Consider the following 25,099-nt stretch of genomic DNA (forward strand, 5'->3'; position numbering starts at 1 on the left):
CGATATGTGAATTTTTGAATGTTTTCTACCTCTTCCGCATTTGGTAGACAATTAAGTAAAAACGTGGATGAGCGGGGTCGGAACATTATATGCGAATCCTGATTACCGAGCCTCTTTGTTTAGGTTTATCTTTAAATGGTGTCTATAACTAACGTTTGGCCTCATTTGATGTTTGGCCTCATTTGATTAAAAGAGAGCTTTCCATAAAAAGGCTTGTGTTTTGATGTAATTAATAATTCGAACGATTGGGTAAATTTTTCCTAAAATTGACGTGAAACAAATGGAAAATACGTAAAGTTTTACAATTCATAAAATTGTATCTATACGTTTTCAGGCCAGGTGATTTTTTTTCTGTACAACTGAACCACAGTGAAAAATGAGGTATGGTTTTGTTGACATAATTGTCTAGTCAGGAATTTCCTTTGGTTTTGTTGATTTTTAACAATTTTGCTCCCATTTTTGCTGCGTGTAAACTTTGCAACATTATAAAGCTTTGTGACATTTGATAGCTCACGCATCATTGCAGTCTTTAATTTTTCTTTTTCAATAGAATTTTTTGGTATAGAAGCAGCATCCCTAATCACAAATTTCGATAGGTTTTTTAATCTTGGGTTTATTTTGACAGCAAATCCTCGTTAAAACTATTTTCTATGAGATCTATACAATATGACAAATTTGTCTCGACGTCAACTTAAGGCAATACGCGAGCAAAATGATAGCTAATGAATGCGAAAAAAGTCCGAGGTTGATATTTGTGTTGGAATAAAGAAGAAATTTAATGATTGACAATTTAAGAACCAATCGATCGTTTTGAAGAAATTAATCTCCTTCTAACTTTGATTTATTGTTACTGCGTTTGGCATGTTGTCAATTTTATAACTGATCGTGCGGAAACGTGTAAATTAACTTACTAATTGTAATATATCCTGTTTCATTATTTTCTTTTATTAAATTCTCTTTTTGACATTGACAAAGCAAACATTGTAACTTGATGCAACCTCCCAAAATTGGTTACCGCTTCCCGCCTAAAATAATCGTATTTGCTTTCCGTACTTCAATTCTGCTATTTTAACATCCAATTTTCTTGTTTGGTTTTGGATGACTTAAATTTGTTGCCTACTTTGACATTTTATACAGTTGGAAATTAAAAAACGCCGACATTCAGAGTTTTAGCTAACTACTTGGAGATTCCATTTTAATAGATTTTATTTAATATTTATTCTAAACGGCTCTCTAGGTTTGCTAATTTGGAATATTTTTTCTGATTGGTGATTATTGCATCCGTTGGTAGCAGATATTTGGGTTAATGGGTTATTTGAGTTTTTTTTTAATGCCATACCCATTACTATGTAAGCAAAATCCACATTCTTTGCTTAGGTCTAATTTAATTTTTATTAAATGCGATCATAATTCTTTACATGCGTTTGATACTCTTTTGATTCTCATTACAAAATGTTGCAAGTAAAGTCCACATTTCGATAATTGAAATACACGGGCAAAATGAGTATCGCAAAAATGGCCCAATTTTAACCGCACTATTTGATAATTCCACTAACCGTTGACAATTATAACTAGTTAGGCACGTGGAAAAAATTGAAGGAGCAATACTTCCGGAACTTTCCATATTTACGCCAGGTTATCGTTAGATTTTGTCAACGGTTTTTTCATAGCTGATGAATTGACGTACGCTATTCTGAATTATGCTAATATAATATAAACTTTTTCCCTTTTTTCCACCTAAGCTGTAATTTGACTTGTTCACGTTCGCAGCACGACATTTCGGACATTTTCTAATTAGATTACAAATTCAAGACTACTATTTTCCACGCCTGATGAATTTTTTCACACAATTTGTCAATAGATTTTGCCCTTTTAATTTGTCCCTGAATATTGTCAGCCCCTGTATGATTGGATCACTGAACACGGACCATTGAGCAGATTGTCAGCTAAGCCGAAATATATTTCATTTAAACTCAGTTGTGATTTTGTTAATCATTTCATGATATGAGTTGGTAAATCGTTTAAAGCATTGAGTTAAACTCGGAATGTTCATTAATGTCATAATATAGTGATGACTACCATTCTACGATTTCTGATGGTTCAACCAAGATTTTGCAATAAAGTTTCAGCTATAAAAAGTTCAGAGATTGGAAATAATTGTAAAATGCCTCAAACAGTATTTGCTGACGAACAGTTCATGACGAACAGTTTTAATAATAAAAATTGCAAGGAAAGAGTTTCCAAGATCCTGCAGGAATCTAGGGCATAATCATGCAAGACAATGCATAGTTTTGCAAGAGTATCTACAAAGCGTGCAAGAAAGTCAGTGAAACAACGTGTTAGGTAGAATTGAAGTGAGTCGAGCAAAATTAGACATTGTGGTCGACGGGCTCCACTGACATTTCTTCGATGTTTTTTTCTTAAACTTGCTTGTCACGCAGAGAAATTTAGACGCGAATTGCCCAAATGATTTGTAAATTATGCAAAACTTCAATCAGACGGGGGCAAACTCACATAAGTTTGTGCGACCAAGGTCACTAGATCTCCATTTCAACACTTTTATTCCGCATGCAAAAGTTCATATACCAAAAGACATTAAAACACTGCCACATAAGGAAACATTTTTTTGATTTTATATTACGTGCCTTGGTAGAAAAATTATATCAATGTTCAATCAAATAATAATACTACCCAGGATGAAGTCCGCGACCCAAAACAGGAATTAGCCTGACCGACCATACCCAAAGATAGGTATTGGTCAGACAGACTTTGGCCACCTTTGGCCAGACCAAAACAGACTTTGACCACCATTGGCCAGACTGAACAGACTTTGTCCAGACGGCCAGATCATTGTCCAGACCATGGGCCAGACCGAACAGACTCTAGGCCAGACCATTGTCCAGACCATCGGCCAGATCATTGTCCAGACCATTGGCCAGACCGAACATACTCTAGGCCAGACCATAGTCCAGACCATCGGCCAGATTGTTGTCCAGACCATCGGTCAGACCATTGCCCAGATTGACTTTGAGTAATTTGTAGATGATTTCGAGTCCTGAGCTCCATGTTAACAGTTAATCTCAGAGCTTGACCAGTGTCAACAGTTTTGAATCTCTGTGTCCTGCATATTAGCTATGAACAAATCCCTAATTATTGTGTCCTCATCACTACCCAGGTCACAATTCTCTGAGAGTTCCTTCAATTTCCCAAAGAAGTGTTTAATCGACTCTCCCTTTGATTGTTTTGTCGTGAGACGTAGCTCACCTTTGATCAATGTCACAAATTCTTCTAATTATTCGATTCAACTTTGGTTGATGCTTTGCAGGACTTTAATACTAGAGAAAGTTTCGAAAACAGTAAAAAGTCTTTAGAAAGGAAATTGTATTGTTTTTGACCAAAACTGTAGATAAAAATTCAGCTAAAGCAAAAAATTTATTTTTACTCTTTTTTGCTTGCTTATAAAATTTAATACATATATATATATATATATATATATATATAAAATTTATAAATTTATGTACACATATATATATATATATATATATATATATATATATATATATAAAAATATGTATGCAACTTTGTGAATAGACCATCTTTGTGAAAAAATAATTCCCTTCCTTTTTCGCGGAATTATTTTCTGGGATGGATGTGTGAAAGCAGATTATCCAGATTATCGAGTTGAAGCCGTGGAAGCTAATCGAAACCGGTTGGATACGAACTTTACAGCCCAACCTCAGCCCCCTTCCTCCTCTCTTTCGCTTTTCAGAAGAACACAATTCATGGAGCGTTTTGCCTGCGGAATCGATTTGATCATGAAATACAGTCGGGTTTAAACAGAGGGTTTAAAAACATTAGCAGCTGCAGGAAAATTCAATGATGAATAGATTTGAGCGACTGAGATCAGGTGAGTATGCTGCCCTTTGGTCTGAAGCGGCTTCAATGAAGTAAGCAAAAAATAAAATCACCAGCACAATGGAAGCGCTTGCCTCCCGAATGAAAACACTTTGTCTGAAAGGACAATTCGGTCGTGCGGCAAAAATTTTATCGTCGGATTGATTTTTTGTAGAAAAACTGCATCATGGGGAAAACAAAATTCTCGAACCGACGGAAACAGCTGCGAAATTTTTCAATACCATGAATCAAAGGCCTTTTACAGCTTCAGTCTTTTTCCAATTTCATTTCAGCTGGGCCGTCCAAAATGTACCCAGAGCATTTTCTTCACGCAACCAATTATTCAATTTCCGAGCAACCCAAACGAGCATTGAATTCTCTAACCAAATGAGTGAACTTGGCCAGCAAAGGCCAGCTCCCAAGCTTGGTGGCTCCAGTTTTTTTAGTGCTACATTAACAGCATTGAAAGAAAAGAAAACTGGCATACGATTTATTGATGTGGGTGAAATCATTCGGCGCTTTTGTCCGAAAGGCATTGCAAAAGAAGCAGCCTTCGAGGCGGTTGAGTTTTTTCGAGAAAAGCAGTTGGGCGCTGTTGTCAGGGGAGGTGCCGAGAGCATAGTGCATGCCACGGAAATAACCTTCGAAAAAATGAGGAGAACAAAAAGTTGGGGCTTACTCTAATTGATTTCAGAAACGCATTTAATTCGTTGTACCGCAGTCATTTCCTCGGCTCAACAAAAACTTTAATGCATATCGAGATGTCTTTTGTAACTTCGTCTTTGCATGCTTTTGATACTCTTTTGATTCTCATTACAAAATTTTGCAAGTGAAGTCCACATTTCGATAATTGAAATACACGGGCAAAATGGGTATCGCAAAAATGGCCCAATTTTAACCGCACTATTTGATAATTCCACTAACCGTTGACAATTATAACTAGTTAGGCACGTGGAAAAAATTGAAGGAGCAATACTTCCGGAACTTTCCATATTTACGCCAGGTTATCGTTAGATTTTGTCAACGGTTTTTTCATAGCTGATGAATTGACGTACGCTATTCTGAATTATGCTAATATAATATAAACTTTTTCCCTTTTTTCCACCTAAGCTGTAATTTGACTTGTTCACGTTCGCAGCACGACATTTCGGACATTTTCTAATTAGATTACAAAATCAAGACTACTATTTTCCACGCCTGATGAATTTTTTCACACAATTTGTCAATAGATTTTGCCCTTTTAATTTGACCCTGAATGTTGTCAGCCCCTGTATGATTGGATCACTGAACACGGACCATTGAGCAGATTGTCAGCTAAGCCGAAATATATTTCATTTAAACTCAGTTGTGATTTTGTTAATCATTTCATGATGAGTTGGTAAATCATTTAAAGCATTGAGTTAAACTCGGAATGTTCATTATTGTCATAAAATAGTGATGACTACCATTCTACGATTTTTGATGGTTCAACCAAGATTTTGCAATAAAGTTTCAGCTATAAAAAGTTCAGAGATTATGGAAATAATTGTAAAATGCCTCAAACAGTATTTGCTGACGAACAGTTCATAAGATGTCCTCGTGAAATGTAGACTGAATTTTTAATAATAAAAATTGCAAAGAAAGAGTTTCCAAGATCCTGCAGGAATCTAGGGCATAATCATGCAAGACAATGCATAGTTTTGCAAGAGTATCTACAAAGCGTGCAAGAAAGTCAGTCAAGCAACGTGTTAGGTAGAATTGAAGTGAGTCGAGCAAAATTAGACATTGTGGTCGACGGGCTCCACTGACATTTCTTCGATGTTTTTTTCTTAAACTTGCTTGTCACGCACAGAAATTTAGACGCGAATTGCCCAAATGATTTGTAAATTATGCAAAACTTCAATCAGACGGGGGCAAACTCACATAAGTTTGTGCGACCAAGGTCACTAGATCTCCATTTCAACACTTTTATTCCGCATGCAAAAGTTCATATACCAAAAGACATTAAAACACTGCCACATAAGGAAACATTTTTTTGATTTTATATTACGTGCCTTGGTAGAAAAATTATATCAATGTTCAATCAAATAATAATACTAGCCAGGATGAAGTCCGCGACCCAAAACAGGAATTAGCCTGACCGACCATACCCAAAGATAGGTATTGGTCAGACAGACTTTGGCCACCTTTGGCCAGACCAAAACAGACTTTGACCACCATTGGCCAGACTGAACAGACTTTGTCCAGACGGCCAGATCATTGTCCAGACCATGGGCCAGACCGAACAGACTCTAGGCCAGACCATTGTCCAGACCATCGGCCAGATCATTGTCCAGACCATTGGCCAGACCGAACATACTCTAGGCCAGACCATAGTCCAGACCATCGGCCAGATTGTTGTCCAGACCATCGGTCAGACCATTGCCCAGATTGACTTTGAGTAATTTGTAGATGATTTCGAGTCCTGAGCTCCATGTTAACAGTTAATCTCAGAGCTTGACCAGTGTCAACAGTTTTGAATCTCTGTGTCCTGCATATTAGCTATGAACAAATCCCTAATTATTGTGTCCTCATCACTACCCAGGTCACAATTCTCTGAGAGTTCCTTCAATTTCCCAAAGAAGTGTTTAATCGACTCTCCCTATGATTGTTTTGTCGTGAGACGTAGCTCACCTTTGATCAATGTCACAAATTCTTCTAATTATTCGATTCAACTTTGGTTGATGCTTTGCAGGACTTTAATACTAGAGAAAGTTTCGAAAACAGTAAAAAGTCTTTAGAAAGGAAATTGTATTGTTTTTGACCAAAACTGTAGATAAAAATTCAGCTAAAGCAAAAAATTTATTTTTACTCTTTTTTGCTTGCTTATAAAATTTAATACATATATATATATATATATATATATATATATAAAAAATTTATAAATTTATGTACACATATATATATATATATAAATATATATATATATATATATATATATATATATATAAATACATATATGTATAAATATATGTATATATAAATATACGTATGTATATATGTATATATATATATATATATATATATATATATATATATATATATATATACATATATATATATATATATATATATATATATATATATAGACTTATATGTATAAGAATATATATATATATATATATATATATAAAAATATGTATGCAACTTTGTGAATAGACCATCTTTGTGAAAAAATAATTCCCTTCCTTTTTTGCGGAATTACTTTCTGGGATGGATGTGTGAAAGCAGATTATCCAGATTATCGAGTTGAAGCCGTGGAAGCTAATCGAAACCGGTTGGATACGAACTTTACAGCCCAACCTCAGCCCCCTTCCTCCTCTCTTTCGCTTTTCAGAAGAACACAATTCATGGAGCGTTTTGCCTGCGGAATCGATTTGATCATGAAATACAGTCGGGTTTAAACAGAGGGTTTAAAAACATTAGCAGCTGCAGGAAAATTCAATGATGAATAGATTTGAGCGACTGAGATCAGGTGAGTATGCTGCCCTTTGGTCTGAAGCGGCTTCAATGAAGTAAGCAAAAAATAAAATCACCAGCACAATGGAAGCGCTTGACTCCCGAATGAAAACACTTTGTCTGAAAGGACAATTCGGTCGTGCGGCAAAAATTTTATCGTCGGATTGATTTTTTGTAGAAAAACTGCATCATAGGGAAAACAAAATTCTCGAACCGACGGAAACAGCTGCGAAACTTTTCAATACCATGAATCAAAGGCCTTTTACAGCTTCAGTCTTTTTCCAATTTCATTTCAGCTGGGCCGTCCAAAATGTACCCAGAGCATTTTCTTCACGCAACCAATTATTCAATTTCCGAGCAACCCAAACGAGCATTGAATTCTCTAACCAAATGAGTGAACTTGGCCAGCAAAGGCCAGCTCCCAAGCTTGGTGGCTCCAGTTTTTTTAGTGCTACATTAACAGCATTGAAAGAAAAGAAAACTGGCATACGATTTATTGATGTGGGTGAAATCATTCGGCGCTTTTGTCCGAAAGGCATTGCAAAAGAAGCAGCCTTCGAGGCGGTTGAGTTTTTTCGAGAAAAGCAGTTGGGCGCTGTTGTCAGGGGAGGTGCCGAGAGCATAGTGCATGCCACGGAAATAACCTTCGAAAAAATGAGGAGAACAAAAAGTTGGGGCTTACTCTAATTGATTTCAGAAACGCATTTAATTCGTTGTACCGCAGTCATTTCCTCGGCTCAACAAAAACTTTAATGCATATCGAGATGTTTTTTGTACCTTTTGGTTAATCGACTCATAGTGATTTTTTCGTCAATAGCTGAGCTGTTGACAGTCAGTCAAGAGTGCAGCAAGATCCACTGGGTCCACTTTTGTTTTCCTTTGCCATCTGGCCTCCTATTTATGAAATTGGAAGAAAATTGCCAAACCTCTCGCGACACCACCAGTATATCGATGACAGAATTATTGCAGGTACAGAGAGCAAACTTTGTAATGCTTTGGAAATTCTAGCAGAATCAGGCAAAAAGTTCGGTTTAGAACCCAGGAAGGATAAGTGCGGGCTATGGTCAATCGAAAGCATGACGAAAATTGACAGTTTGATCAAGAGGAACTGTGTTGATGGAATTGAAATATTAGGAGTAGCTATAGTGTCTGACGCTTTTGGTTGCTTTTGTTTACTTATACGTGTTAAACATTTATGGGAACGTCTGTATCATTTAGCATATGTGGACGATCCACAAAGTAACCTTGATGCTTTGTGTTTTTGCGTTGGTGCCACCATAAAGATCTGGTCTTTGACATGCAGTTCTCCTTCGAACGAATAAGAAAAACCATGCGAAAACTTGATTCGCGTCAGCGTGCAATCTTTGAAAGTATTCTTGGAGTTTTGATGACAGATACCTTTTGGGACAAAACATGCCTCCCAATAAAAAGCAGTGGGAATAAGACGATCAGCAGATCAAGTTCATGTTGCATGCGTTGTCTCCGTTTCTCAATCCTTTGCTCTTGTAGAGAAACTAACAAGCCATAATCCAACTAAAGACATCTCATTTGTTAAGGCAATTGGGGATTTGGATGAAATTGCGACAACATAACATTTCTCAAAGAAAAATTCAGGAAGAACTTGATAACTCAGCCTACGACAGCTTGATAGGAAAACAATTCTATTAGTGAAAAAGTTTGTTTGCAACCTCTTTCTTTACAACAGTCTAGTGCCTGGTATCGCGCAGCCCCCTTTCCAGCTCTCGGAATACACTTATCTCCCAATGGGTTACGTGTTTCTCTTAAATGCCGAAGGGTGTCAAATTGAACAAGAACAAGAGAAGATGTCTTTTCTATACATCTGAGACTTTAGATGCAATGCGCGACCATGCTGTGTAACGCCTTGGTCATGGTGATATGATCTCTTGCCTTGATCGTATGAGAAAGTATAAATTTCATCAGTTTTCTCGGGAGCTCATTTGTCTCCCATATGTGAACAGAAAAGTTTTCTACCCTGCAATATCTCCAGATGGGTTGACATTTTCTAACCTGTATGCAATGCCCGTTAACCAGCAGCATTAGACGTTACCGTCACTTTTCCCTTGCAGTCAAGCCTCACTATAAGTGCGTCGGAGAAGAGTGGTGTCGCCCTGTCAGCTGATGCGGACATAAATTACGAACAGTACGCCCAGAAATGTAGTGAATTCGGAGTTCAATTCATTCTCTGGATTTCCAGTCTTCTGGGGGAATTTTAGAAACATTTCGAAGACCCTGAAATGAATAATTACACTGGCTGATATCAGAAATTTGCAGCCAGCGGAGTTGTCGTTAGTTTTCCGTAGGTTATCTCAATCAGTCTCTGTTACAATTACGTGGTCCGTAATCATGCTCATTGCAAGCAATGCGGGATTATAGACATATATGAAACGCGAGCAAAATTTTGAATCCATATCCCACCAGTTAAGAGTATCCCAATTGAAAATCAGATTGTGAGGTTCCATTATCCCAATTGGAAAACTGATTCTGTGGGTTTTATTATTCCAACTGAAACCCGATTGTTTGGGTTCTGCTAATCTAGTTCATGACCCGATTATGTGGGTTTTGATTCACATAAAAGATCATCATCAGAATGACGAGGGATCATTAATCCAAGAGTTGCTGTGATTCCAATTTTGGATTTAAACTAATAACTATTGACATGTCAATGAGTTGATAAAGTTGGTGACGACTATCTTTCCAAGCCATATATTAACTGAGTTCTTTTCGTCTGAAAAAGAATTTTTCTTTCACTATGTTTTCTCGTACGGAATATTTACTCCAAGATCTTTGTAATTAAATTTGTCTTACTGAGAAGTAGAACCCAAAGTTTTTCTTGCTCCAAAAAAATATCGATTACAGTTTGAATCCTTCATAGAACAGACATATACGAAAACAAAATTTGGATCAAAATTGTTTTCAGACAATTTCGTTTTGTTGATCTGTGAAAGCTTTAGGACGCTTGACAGATCCCATTTAACTGGCTAATTTGTAATTTTTCCCTAAGAAACGAAAACAGTTCTTTTTTGTTGAAACAGGTAAATTACTCAGAATATAAAGCTAAGGTTAGATATCTACGTGCTTTGAGGTGTTATACATATGAATCAGTATTGTTATTTCTATAACAATTTCAAAATCGGGTTCGTTATTGTAGGTAAAAATAGGGTTTGAAGGCTCCTATTTGTCTATTAACGGGTACTTTCTTGTGCTTGTCGTGCAAAAAAACTCAGTTAAAAGATTTTTAAAGCAAGTTTTACTGCTGAAAACTCTTATTGAAGAGGGCTATCAGTTCCGTTTTAAAACGATTTTCAAGATCAAAGATTTGTTACTGCACTTCGCGCTATGGCAACCCGTATTTTAAAATTTTTCGATGTTTCCCAGTGTCTTATAACTGTTTGTAGCTTCCTTAGGCTAACTCTTGAGATAAACATTTTGGCTGACAGGATACGATCTTTAATGAGAAGATGAATCGCGTGGTCAAATTTTTGTTGAAAATATCAAACTTTTATTCCGCAGTTAACTTGACTGTTTACGCGGTTAATGATTCTTGCTATAAGAGTTTGAACATATACTCCACATAAAGAAAGATGAGAGTGTAAAACTGACTTGATAACATCAATTCTCACTTTCAAAGAAAATTATTGTCTTACAAGATACAGTGAACGAATTACATTAGCCATTTTGCTTAAAACTGAGTTCAGTTGCTTTCCAAAAAATAATTTTGAATGAATTTGTACACCCAGATAACGACAAGCATGAGCTGGTTTGTTAAGTTTACATTTAAAAGCAAACTGTTGATTTGTAAAGAACAACACCTCTGTTTTATCGGAAATTAAAGTTAGTGGATTCGCTGTCAGGTATTTGTCTGTTTCTTCTATTATTTTTTTTTACTTTTTTTGGAATATTTTCATCACCTTTAGTTTTGCATATAATACTAGTATCATCCGCAAACTGAACAACATCATTTTCACCTTCCAGCTTTTAAGAGTACTTGTTGACATCGTATAGCAGAAAATTGGCTGCATATATTGTATGACGCAGATTCCGAAGGACAATTTAGGATCATTGATTTAACTTCGCTTTTAGTGAATACTTATTTTCTGGAAAAATTGGGGGGTCTGCTGAAGCAGGTGGCACTGAATGAGGGCTCTTGTTATCTTTGAAAACAGATTTGAAATGGTGATTGAAAGCATTAGCAATTTCGAACGATTCAGAAATACTGTTTTCAGTAAAGTTCATAATATTGGGCAGGTCAGCAATACGATGAAAGCACTTAAAACTTTGAAAAACCTATCTTCGAATTAAACCTGCAAAGGAATTCAGATATACTGTCTTATGTAGTTTAAGTGAGTCAGCTAAATTGGTTTCAAGGTTTTCAATTGTGGTTTTTTTTTGAAGTTGGTTGGCTGTACTAAAAATCTTCTCTGCGTGAATTGAATGAGACGAAAAGTAACAAGGAGTTTCCTTTTGCCTTCTAGTTTTCCGATGAATGAGGGTCGTACAGCAGAAGTTGATTTCATCATAACAATTTTGATGTTGGTGGTTTATATCTCCACCTGAGGCATCAAAGTAACTGGTTCTTTCGGCAATTTTGGAAGATCTTCGTTTCCGAAAGAATAAATTGATTTTGAATGCTCGACTTGGCTGCTCAAAAAGTTCACTTCAGCGCTAATCATTGGGTGATCGCAAAATGTCGACTTGATCTAAGCAAAAGAATAAAAGTCAAGAAAAATTGCAACAGAGCAATCATTTATAATGTTTTTGTCTTCTATGAGAGAACAAAATCCGTATGTTCGAAAAACCTGGCAAGAAAATTTTTCATAGGCCAATTTACTGCTCAGAACACTCGATTCATTTTCAGGAAGGTTTTCATCATCTACTATGAGCACATTGATAAAATCAAAATTGTTTTTAAAAACTTTTTCATGAGCCGAACTAGTAATATCTTGCGAAAAAGCATCGAACAATTCTACTTCTGAGCGATAAGGCGAATTATGAGGTGGATTGTAAACCCTTATAACAATTATTGCCTGCTTTAAAACGCAGAAGAGAACCGAAATTGCAAAGTCAAAAACAATTTAGCTTGAATCGTTTCACTGTGAACCTTAATTTCTGTTTTCAAGCCAATTATATTTCATCTTTGGCTACCATGACATCAATCAATTCTACTTACTACGCTATAGCAATGTGAAATAAAGACACAGGTGTGATCATCTCTCGAATCAAACAACGTTTTGCTCAGACAGATAATATTGGTTTTATGAATTTTTTAGATAAATATCGAGACTAAATCTTCGATTAATTTTCAACAAAGACCTACAGTTTCAGGACGAGATTTTGAGGACTGGTAGTCATTAGGTATAGGCGTTTTCATCAGTTTCCATTAGTTGCACTTTATTAGGGTTAAAGTTTATACCGATTAATTTTCCCTTAAAAAAACCTGACTTTTAACGGAGAAACTGTGTTTTTTTAACCAAAACTGTTTATCAGATTTGCCTTCCGCTGATATAGTGTTTTTTTCTTTACATTAGTCTTCAACAGACAGAAAAATTTTTTACGGCAACTCCAGAATTTTTCAATTTTATAACAGATATAAAGATCGTTCTGAAAGTCAAAGTTTTATCAAATATCACTAAAATTGATCTGTTCTTCTCGTTTACTAGTTTCCCTCATCTGAAATAGTCATTAATTACAACATTTTCAGCCCCAATATTTGCTCGAAAATATATACAATTGTTTTTTGTCTGCATTGTTTGCTTCAATTCTCGAAAGTTGGCACGGATTCTCGTGTACTCCAAAAATTAATACTTTGTCGCTCAGGTGAGTTTCCGATTTTTGATTATTTTGAGGTCCTGTTTGGCTATTTTGCTTCAAAGTACCCACACTGCGCTTTAAATCTTTGATTTCATTTTGAAGCTGCTCAATTTAGGCTTAGCAAGAGCTTTGTTTCAATTGATTAAAATCGTTTCCGATTTCAGACATCTCTTTTGGACTGGGTGCATTAAGTAATTAATGTGTGAATATTAACCAACAAAGAATCCATATAGGTTTTTGCTACTAGAAGTTTAGCTTTTTGCTCGCAATTTTCACAAAACCATATTGTCCCTTCAATTTTTTCCGAAACTGCGAAATTGTTGTTTGGCATAACAGCCTATGAATTGACCACTCCATATGGACGCTGAGTATGCATACTTTTTTGGTCGTTAACCGTTAAATAAAATTTCGTTATATTTTTTTAATTAAAAAGTGAGGAAAAACAACCATTTTTAAATAGTGAATATTGTATGGGCAAAGTTTGAGAAAAACTTCTGAATGTTTAAAACAGACAGCGACAGAGAATTGAGAAACCAAGAGAAACACATAGGAATGAGCCATCGGATTATGGAAGAAGTCCAAAATTGACAGCTTCAGAAATTTGACGGAGTGATTAGAATACTATGTTCTCAAAAGAGATGGTCTGCTTTTGGTACGCAAATTATCAAATGAAAACTAATCCAAAAAATGTTGCTTGTTAGCAAAATTTGCTGCAATACATGCAAAAGATCTACTGGGTGAATGACAATTTGTTACGCTAAAAAGCTTTTCTGAAACAAATTTTACACGTGCTCCGCATGTATTGGCAACTTTGTGAATAGACCATCTTTAAAAAAAATGTTGTAAACTACATTCTAAATTTCCAGGAGCCATTCTCAAACCCCTTCCTTTTTTGCGGAATTATTTTCTGGGATGGATGTGTGAAAGCAGATTATCCAGATTATCGAGTTGAAGCCGTGGAAGCTAATCGAAACCAGTTGGATCCAAACTTCGCACCCCAACCTCAGCCCACTTCCTCCTCTCTTTTGCTTTTCAGAAAAATACAATTCATAGAGCGGTTTGCCTGAGGAATTGTTATCACAATTTGATCATGAAATACAGCCTAAGAGCTAAAAAAAACTTTCGGTTTGTCTAAATCAATCTGACAAAAACCACGATGTAATCGATGAATCATCCCCCCTACCACATATTCTCTGAATAACAGTGAAAAATGCTAGTGTCTATATCTCCCGTCAAAAGTAACTCACCGGAACAAACCACTAGCAGTTCAGGAAAGAACGCTTTGTCAGCCTCCTCAACTGGTTTAACCCAGCAGATAAGTTCACTGACAATTAACGATGACATATCTCGTTTCCTGATTCCAGTTGGAACTATCCTTTTCCATGCCAACAGAAAACTTAATCTATATTAAGTCGCCATCTAAGAGCACGACTTGGTCAGGTCCAAGGTGAGTTAATTGCAGTGGGGCTTGACCTATAATGAATGAGCGGGCTCCAAATCAATTTGGTCACAATTCAGTCTTTTTTTGTCACCAGTGCTGAAAGACCTAACTGCCCGCGTAGACGAGTTAGTTAAATCTGCATTATTTGAAACTCATTCACCAGGACCCAGTGACAATTCTAGTCAGTTACCAGATTTGAAACTTATTTACAGTAAACATATTCCAACGATTTGCTGTATCCCCGTGAAGTTCGGGATTATAGCGTCAATCATAGAGAACTGCATCAAAAATCCAGATTGTGCTGTTAGCATAAAGAAGTTTTTCTCAGTTATCAACTCTCTTTTGCGTGCTTCCAACAGAAGGTTTAAAAACATAAGCAGAAAATTCAATGATGAATAGATTTGAGCAACTGAGATCGGGTGAGTATGCTGCCCTTTGGTACGAAGCGGCTTCAATGAAGCAAGCAAAAAATAAAATCAACAGCACAATGGAGGCGCTTGCCTCCCGAGCGAAAACACATTGTCTGAAAGGACAGTTCAGTCGAGCGGCAATAATTTTATTGACGGATGGATTTTTTGTAGAAAAACCGATGGAAATTTACAGCTGCTAAACATGTCAACTCCATGAAGCAAAGACCCTTACAGCTTTAGTCTTTTTCCAATTTCATGTCAGCTGGGCCGTCCAAAATGTACCCAGAGCATTTTCTCCACGCAATCATTTGTTCAATTTCCGAGCCACTCGAACGAGCAACGAATTCCCTAACCAAATGAGTGAACTTGGCTAGCAAAGGCCAGCTCCCAAGCTTGGTGGCTCCAGTTTTTTAGTGCTACATTAACAGCATTGAAGAAAAGAAAACTGGCATTAGATTTATTGCTGTGGGTGAAATCATTCGGCGCTTTGTTGCGAAATGCATTGTTGATTTAACTATTCTATTCTATTCTATTCAAACGAAGCAGCGTTTGCGGTGGTTGATTTTTTTCGAGAAAAACAATTGGGAGTTGCTGTCAGGGGAGCTGCCGAGAGCACAGTGCATGCCACGGAAATAACCTTTGAAAAAATGAGGAGAACAAAAAGTTGGGGCTTTCTCTAATTGATTTCAGAAACGCATTTAAATCGTTGTACCGCGGTCATTTCCTCGGCTCAACAAAAATTTTAATGCATATCAAGATGTTTTTTGTAACTTTTGGTTAATCGAATCATAGTGATTTGTTCGTCAATAGCTGAGCTGTTGACAGCCAGTCAAGAGTGCAACAAGGAGATGCACTGGGTCCACTTTTGATTTCCTTGGCCGTCTGGCGTATTATTGACGAATTTGGACAAAAATTCTCACAGAATCTGGCAAAGGATTCGGTTTAGAACCCAAGAAGGATAAGTGCGGGCTACGGTCAATCGAAAACATGACGAAAATTGACAGTTTGATCAAGAGGAACTGTGTCGATGGAATTTAAATATTAGGAGCTGCAATAGGATCTGACGCTTTTGTTTCCTTGTGTTTACGTAAACATGTTCAACAAATATAGGAACTTCTGGATAATTTAGCATATGTGGACAATTCACAATGTGCCCTAGATGCTTTGCGTTTTTGCGTTGGTGTCCCCATAAAGATCTGATCTTTGGAATGCAATTCTCTTTCGAACGAATAGAAAAAACAATGCGAAAAATTTATTCGCGTCAGCCTGCAACCTTTCAAGGTATTTTGGAAGTTTTGATGTCACATACCTTTTGGGACCAAGCATGCCTCCCAATAAAAAGCAGTGGGAATAAGACGATCAGCATATCAAGTTCAGGTTGCATACGTTGTCTCCGTTTCTCAATCCTTTGCTCTTGTAGAAAAACTAACAAGCCATAACCCAACTAAAGACATCTTATTTGTTAAGGCAATTGGGGATTTGGGTGAAATTGCGACAACATAACATTTCTCAAAGAAAAATTCAGGAAGAACTTGATAACTCAGCCTACGACAGCTTGATAGGAAAACAATTCTATTAGAGAAAAAGTTTGTTCGCAACCTCTTTCTCTACCACAGTCTAGTGCCTGGTTTTGCGAAGCCCCCTTTCCAGCTCTAGGACTACAACTATCTCCCAATCAGTTCCGTGTTTCTCTTAAACGCCGATCGCCGATGGATGTCAAATTGAACGAGAACGAGAGAAGATGTCTTTTCTGTAAATCTGAGATTTTAGATGCAATGCGCCACCATGCTGTGTAATGCCGTGGTCGTGGTGATATGATCTCTCGCCATGATCGTATAAGAAAATATAAATTACATCAGTTTTCTCGTGAAATCTTTTGTCTCCCATCTGTGAACAGAAATCATTTTACCCGGCAATATCTCCAGATTTGTTGACATTTTCTAACCTGTATGCAATGCCGGTTAACCAGCAGTTTTAGACGTTACCGTCACTTCTCCCTTGCGGTCAAGCTTCACTATAAATGCGTCGGAAAAGAATGGTTTCGCCCTGTCAGCTGAGGCGTACAGGAATCGCGAACAGTACGCCCAGAAATGTAGTGAAGTTATTTCAATTCATTCTCTGGCCTTCCAGTCTTCTGGGGGAATTTCAGAGACATTTCGAAGACCCTGAAACGAATAATTACTCTGGCTCATACCAGAAATTTGCAGCCAGCGGAGTTGTCGTTAGCTTTCAGTAGGTTATCTCAATCAGTCTCTGTTACAACAATTCGGTGGTCCGTAATCATCCTCATTGCAAGGAATGCGAGAATTTAGACATATATGAAACGCGAACAAAATTTTGAATCCATATCCCACCAGTTAAGAGTATCCCAAGTGAAAATCAGATTGTGAGGTTCCATTATCCCAATTGGAAAACTGGTTCTGTGGGTTTTATTATTCCAACTGAAACCCGATTGTTCGGGTTCTGCTAATCTAGTTCGTGACCCGATTATGTGGGTTTTGATTCACATAAAAAATCATCATCAGAATGACGAGGGATCCTTAATCCGAGAGTCGCTGTGATTCCAATTTTGGATTTAAACTAATAACTAATGACATGTCAATGAGTTGATAAAGTTGGCGACTACTATCTTTCCAAGCTATATATTAACTGAATTCGTTTCGTCTGAAAAAGAATTCTTCTTTCACGATGTTTTCTCGTACGGAATATTTACCTCAAGTTTCTGTAATTAAATTTGGCTTACTGAGAAGTAGAACCCAAAGTTTCTCTTGCTCAAAAAAATAATCAATTACAGTTTGATTCCTTCACAGAATAGACATTTTTTCATACACGAGAGCACAAATTGGATCAAAAATGCTTTCAGACAATTTCTTTAGTTTTTGATCTGTCAGACATCTGGACGCTTAGCAAATTCCATTTTCACTAAAACTGGCTATATTGTAATATTTCCCTAAGGAACGAAAACGGTTCTTTTTTCTCTTTTTTTGTTGAAACAGGTAAATTACTCAGAACATAAACCTAAGGTTAGCTATCTAGGTGCTTTGGGATGTTATACGTATGAATCATTGTTGTTATTTCTAAAACAATCTCAAAATCGGGTTACTTTTCATAGGTAAATATAGGGTTTGAAGGCTTCTATTTGTCTATTAACGGGTACTTTCTTATGCTGATTGAGCAAAAACACGGATAAAACATTTTTAAAGCAAGCTTTACTATTAGTTCCATTTTAAAACAATTTTCAAGATCAAATATTTGTTACTGCACTTCGATTTTGTTCTCTTTTTTACAATAATTTGATCCGTCCTCTTGTTCTGTCTCGCGCTATGGCGTCCACTATTTTAAAATTTTTCAATGCTTCCCAGTGTCTTATATCTGTTTGTAGCTTCATTAGGCTAACTCTTGAGATAAACAATTTGGCTGACAGTATACGATCTTTAATTAGAAAATCAGTCGAGTTGTCAAATTTTTGTTGAAATTAGCAAACTTTTATTCCGCAGTTAACTTGCCTGTTTATGCGGTTTATGATTCTTGCTATAGGAATTTGAAGGTATTCTCCACATAAAGAAAGATGAGAGTGTAAAACTGACTTGATATCATCAACTATCACTTTCAAAGGAAATTGTTTTCCTACAAGATACAGTGAACGAATTGCCTTAGCCATTTTGCTTAAAACAGAGTTAAGATGATTTCCGAAAGTTAGGTTTGAATGATTTTGTACTCCCAGATAACGACAAGCCTGAGCTGGTTTTTTATGTTCACTTTTAAAAGTAAACTGGGGATCCATAAAGTGTAATTTGTAAAGAATAACACCTGTTTTATCGGAAATTAAAATGAGTTGATTCGCTGTCAGGTATTTGTCTGTGTCTTCTAATATTTTTTAAATTTTTTGTGGAATAATTTCATCACTTTCAAACTCGCATATATTACTAGTGTCATCAGCAAACTGAAGAACACCAATTTCACCTGTCAGTTTTTAAGAGAACTTGTTGACATCATATAGCAGAAAAATAAGAAATCCTAACACAGTTCCTTGTGGAACACCTTGATTAATAGTAATTTTATATGATAATTCAATAACCAATTTTACGCATTGTGTTCGATTTGAGAAAAAAAACATTGGAAAGTAAAATTGATGGTTGAGAGAGGTTGAATTTTTCAGGTTTTTACGAAAGATCTCATGAGAAAGTGATTGGAAAATTTTAGCAAGATATAAGAACAGAGCATCTGTGTGGTTGTTACCTTCCATATTTCCCATTATTTTTTCAATAAAGTAAAGCCCAACATCAGTAGACGACTCTTTAGATTAAAAATTGAATTGTTTTTGTTCAAAAGAGCAATTTTGTCAAGATGTTTTACTAATTGATTGAGTAAAAGTTTTTCAAAAACTTTCGCAAAAGTTGGTGTTTCAGAAATTGGACGATAAGTAGTTAAAACAGAAATATCTTTTTTGAAAATTGGTGTGATGTGTGCATTCTTAAGAATTGTTGGAAAAAAAATTCGCTTGAGTACAATCGTTCAATGAAATCTTCAGATGTGTTGCAATAGCATATTTTCCGGATTTCAATGCCGAAGCATAAGCATTGATGTATCCCGGTTCTGGTGCTTTGTTGTTGTTTAGATTGTCAATAACTTTATAGATGTTCTTCATAGTAAAAGTTCTAAACTTAAATTCTTGATATTTCGGCTTTATTTTTCGACGTTCAGTTGAACAATATGCCCTCTGTAGATGCCCATTTCGCTGAAAACTCAGCTAAAAGCGTTACCGATCGACTTTTTGTCTTTCGTTTTTGACCATTTTCTATCAATTTCAGTAATGTTAGGAGTGTTAATTTTCTTTCCAGTTTTTTAATGAATTTTCTTTGCTCTTTTGAGGTTTAAATTTTTTTAAAAATAATACTCTGAATATTGATTTTAAGCTTTTTTTAACTTTCGACTGAAAAGGTTGCGATACTTATTAAATGGCACAAAAGATCCAACACTTTTTGTCAATTTGTAGTCCTTGAAGTAACGAAGTTTCTCAGCAACTAACTGTTCTATTTCTTTTGTCACTCATGGTTTGTCTGAAGTATTCTTTTTTATATTGGAAATTAATTTCTTCTCTGTTGGTGCGTTTTTATCGAGTGTTATCGAAAATATTCTTTTAAAATCTGCAAACATTTCATTGCAATTTCTTTGTTGATAAACCGTTCTCCAATCTGAAAGTGCCAGATCTCTATTAAAGTTTTCGTCGGCAAAATTTTTTATATCTCGTCTAATAAAATGGTATTGTTTTTCTTCTAACAAAAAGTTTGCTCTGAAAATTTTATATCTGATCAATATCGAAAGGAAATCAGCAGTTTTTCCAACTAGTGATTTGCTCATTTGTAGAAAAACAGTGATATATCAAGCTTCTTTTATTGTTGCTTATGCGTGTAGGAATATCAAAGTTGAATAACTGTAGTCCTAGTCCCGCCGCAAAATTTTGGAGGCTTTTTTGCCCATTTATGCTCAACATGCCAATTTTATAATCACCAAATAAGAGAAATTTATCTGTGCTTGAGAACGCATTAGAAACCTCGGCACTTAATTCGTTTAAAAGAAGTCACCCAGGCTTTGATGTGGACAATAGGAGATGTTAATGAGACATTTTCCTCTTAAGAATTGCCTAGTTCGAGCCACAACTTTTTTAAAAATCTTTTTGCTTTGGAAAGAGCAAGTGATCAAAAAAATGGATGTGAAGGTTGACTTTTTAGGTAATAATAGAGGAACATATTCTGATAGGAATTGTTGTCTAAGAAGCCTTAGAATGCAAAACAGTGAGCCGGTGTACACATTGTCTGTGTTCCATAGAAAACCACTCAACTGTTTGCAAATTTTGACTCATTCTTCTGAGCAGTGTAATGTTGTCGATTGTGTTATTTTTTTCGCGAAATTAGGAAACAGTTTAGATTGTGATCTTCGCTATAAAATCGTTGGAAAAGTCATCTTAGAAGTCATAGCAATTTTTCTATTCTGCTTCATAGGGACTTGATGACATTGTGAGGTTTTCGTTGTAAACTGATCTATATTTTGCGCAAAATTACTTGAATAAATTCTGATTTATTGGCTCATTGCGATGTAAAAAAAATTGAATAATTATTACAATGACCCGAACCGTTTATACACTATAAGCGATGTGTTTGTTTTTAGTCGTCAGGTTACCTCGTTAGTTCTTTGAGCAAAATTATGACGATGATGAGGGAGGGTCGGAACATTACAAGCACAACGAACATAACTGGGCAAGAACATAACAGAGACGCATTCCTAAGCTCAGGCATCAAATAATAATAACAAATTGTTTCCAGTAGTCATTCAGTATATTCAAAATTACTTGAAAAAAAATTATTAAAATAAAAAATGACTTAATTGTAGTTTAAATAAAATTTACCTATAAATATTTTGTTACGTGATATCATAAACCGTGCACCGAGCTTACATTTTACTGATCCTAATTACCATTGACCTAATGTTTATCAAGAAGCTCTTTTTCTATTTTTAGCATTATCCTGTTTTGATACAAATTTTTTGCCAATTTCGGGTTTTTTGAATACCCTACACCCGCGATTAGCAAATTTTGAAAATAGGTCTTTTTCATCGGGTCAAGGAGTTGTTCAAATCAAACCAAACTTGGTATGAAGTATCACCACTGTAATTAGAGTGTAAAACAAAAAGAATTTTTGGTATAGATTGCCTAGCTAAAAAGTTGGGTTTTCATACGGAATTTTGCGAATTTCGTGAATCGCGAATTTTTGCGAATTTTAAAAATAGGTCTTTTTCACCGCGTCAAGGAGTTGTTCAAATCAATCCAAACTCGGCATGGACTATCACCAATGTAAGTAAGGTGTAAAACAAAAAGAATTGTTGGTATAACTCTACTAGAAAAAAAATTGGTCACTTAGTTGTTCCTAATCGCTTATTTGAAAACTTTTTTTATAACGTCGTTTTTTTTACAGTCATGTCTTTTTTAATATTAGTTTAATATTAGTTTAATTTTATTAGTTATAAAATATTATTCGTTTTATGATATAAACTGTCGTTTATAGTTGTCATTTTATAAAGTTGTCTGTTTTGGAGAGAGCTTTTCGAGCCTAGTTTTTTTCTAGTGCTCTGCTCAATTCTCCTATAGTTGTTTGTTTGTAACTCCGCCGTAGCCTGTCCCTAACCGGATGAGAAAGGAGGAGGGAAACACACCCAGAACATACTGCAAAATCTCAAAAGTTGGTTTTTTCAATCAACTTGAGATAATTTTCCGACAGTACTTCTATAAAAAGATGTTTAAAAAGTGTATGGTGCAGACCTTAGCTCGCCTATGATAAAGTTTCTAGCTCGTCTGTGGGGCTGAAGGTGGCTCGTGGAACATTTAAAACCGACAAAAACCGACGCTTCTTACGTTTAGAGCCGACGAAAACCGACGTTTCTTACTTTTAAAACCGACGAAAACCGACGCATCTTACGTTTTAAAACCGACGAAAACCGACGCTTCTGACGTTTTGAAACCGACGAAAACCGACGCTTCTTAAGTTTTGAAACCGACGCTTCTTACGTTTAAAACCGATCAAAACGACGAAAATAACGTAAGGGCTTTGATCCGTTTTGTCGAAGTAAAACCGACGAAAACCGACGATTTCTTATGTTTGATTCCGACGAAATTCTCAACGCGGGATACCGACCAATTATAATGGTTTTCTTAAAAACCATAAACGTACCATTAATGGCCTTCTTAGATATCATATACCCTACTATTTATGGTATCTTGGATACCATGATAAGATTCTACAGGAAAATTTGCCCTCCGTAGATGGAACCGTAAATGATGTCAAGTATGGTATTTAAGATGGGTCAATGGGTCAACCCGGGTTTATAATTAAGTTATAAAAAACTAATTTTCCTTGATATGTCAAATTTACACTGCCGAGTTGTGATCCATATTTTTAAATATTATTCAAGCTCGGAACTCAGTGTTTTTTTTTGGCAGTTTGATCTTGTTAAAATTAGAATTATGCTTAACAATCATGTGAGATTGTGAAAATGTATCAACGTCTCAACTCCCCCTCGAATCAATTTGTCGTTCTAATTGTATTTCCAGTTCTAAGCGTGGTAGGATATCTACAACATGTGTGGTACCATTAAGGAAAGTCTCTTTAGGTGTAACTCTTTCTGGTTAGAAAAGAAAACAAATATTGAAGTTTAATTCAAGACACCTGCCACTACACTTCAGTATATTAGTCTGGCATTCATTACGACAAGGGCTATCGTAGCATTTTATAAATTTCACTACTATGAAACTGTCTTTAAATTTTGTCCTAACTTGACTATAAATATGGAAGAATCGACTGTCATGTGTGCCGATTTTTATTATGATGAAACTCGGTGAACTTAATAAACGATGTTATATTTTTATGGTCTTATGGTTATTGGTATGTCTGGTTCCTTATTACTTTATAGTAACTTACATTAGACAGAGTCTCCTGGGTGCAAACTCTTTGGGTAGAACAAGTCACTCTTTTTCCTATACCCAGACAAAAGATGGAAAATACGGATGACAAGTAGAACCGAGTATCTAACAATATTTGAAACAGTGAGGCGATAAAGCCTGAGCAAAAATCTGAAAGCCTTGCTTTTTTTAGGTACTTGGGTTATTCTTCCGAAATGGGGTGAGTAGAATGTTAGATCTATTTTGTTTGTTGACATTGTCAATAATTACCATGTTAGTGTGTTTCTTATCAAGGTGTACAAAATTTGGGTTTACTGGGGTATTTAGAGAAATTTGCATAAAGCAATCAGAGCTCCTATATCATAGTGACCTGAAGACTTTCATCAAGCATCTACAAACATTTCCATAAAATCACCAAAGCTCAAAACCAGAAGGTAAAAATATTATTTGAGGAAGTTCGAAACCAATTAAGAACTCTCCACTTACATCGGTTATGTGAGTTTTTCTGCTAAAAGGGAGCTAACATGACTTTTGCGTCTAATGGGGCGGGGGTGAATTCGTTGACTGCTCATTAGGAAACAAGGGTAAGGTCCAACTGGAAATGAGGGGGACCTTGAAATCTCAAATAAATGTCAAAATAAAGACACAGTAGCCACTGAGATACACAACTGAACAGTAAGCAGAGAAAGAGAGAGAGAGAGAGAGAGAGAGAGAAAAGGCTCGCTGTTCTGGAAAAATAATGGAGAACTTAATGAAATATTCCTTACCACCTTTTCCTTTTACTCCTGTCGCTTTGGGATTCAAATCAAAACAATTTCCCTTATTTTTTGCGCTTGTTATGACGGGCGATATAAAATTTACCACTTTTTCTCATATTGACTGTCATTACTGCTTGAAGCATCAGCCAGATTTATTATAATAAATATTATAAACTGTCTGTTATAATTCCAGATTGGAAAACTGATTTCGATTGAAGTATAGCACCAATTTATTCCATAAAATTTCACAAAAAAAACTTTGAATATTTGATTCTGTTTGAGCAAATTATCATACCAAAGAACCGAGTTGCATATTAATTACAATTTTTGCCTAGTTTGTTTACTTGTAGGCAGTGCTTATGAAATTACTTTGCTTTGTAGATAAATAGTTTGATCTTGCCCAAATTCTAATCCAATTTTTCCCTTTATTGAAAGCTAAATTATGGGCGTTTTTTAAACTTCAGAGGTTTGAGATGAAGCGTACTTCATACTGGTATGAGATAAAAAGCACTTTAAATTCATTAGAAAAAACAATTTTGCCCTTTTGGGAAAAATTGAGATTTAATATCAATAAAAGTGGAAGTTTTCATTGGTTTTGTTAATTCTTGATCATGGTCTCGAAATTGTGACAGTGAAATGATATCTTTTCGGAATTCTTCTGATCAGTTTCAGCATTCGATCGTATTTGCTGTTCTTTCAAATCAAGCAGGAAGATTTGCAAAGAATCTTTTGTTCCGACTCCACAGGTAAGCAGGTGGCGTCGCAGTCCCATATGCCCATTTGCTTTCTTTGCCCTCGTTTTTGCCTAATTTGTACCCTTTAAAATGAAAATAACCAA

The 25,099-nt window shown here is 35.8% G+C and overlaps 1 protein-coding gene across 2 annotated transcripts in view; it reads left to right on the forward strand.

Annotated features, from left to right (window-relative positions):
* Nucleotides 1–812: 812 nt before the first annotated feature.
* LOC142348380 (uncharacterized) overlaps nucleotides 813–25,099 on the forward strand; it is a 123,822-nt gene continuing 99,535 nt past the window's right edge. The window contains exon 1 of one of the 2 annotated variants that reach the window (XM_075399706.1): nucleotides 813–1,349. The gene's annotated coding sequence lies outside the window, so the exon portion shown is untranslated. Of the gene's footprint in view, nucleotides 1,350–24,924; nucleotides 25,008–25,099 lie in introns of those variants that run through there. The other variant, XM_075399708.1, reaches the window with a different exon arrangement.

Source organism: Convolutriloba macropyga, chromosome 10 (assembly GCF_964194025.1).
Source record: "Convolutriloba macropyga chromosome 10, txConMacr16.3, whole genome shotgun sequence".
Taxonomy (NCBI): Eukaryota; Metazoa; Xenacoelomorpha; order Acoela; family Convolutidae; genus Convolutriloba; species Convolutriloba macropyga.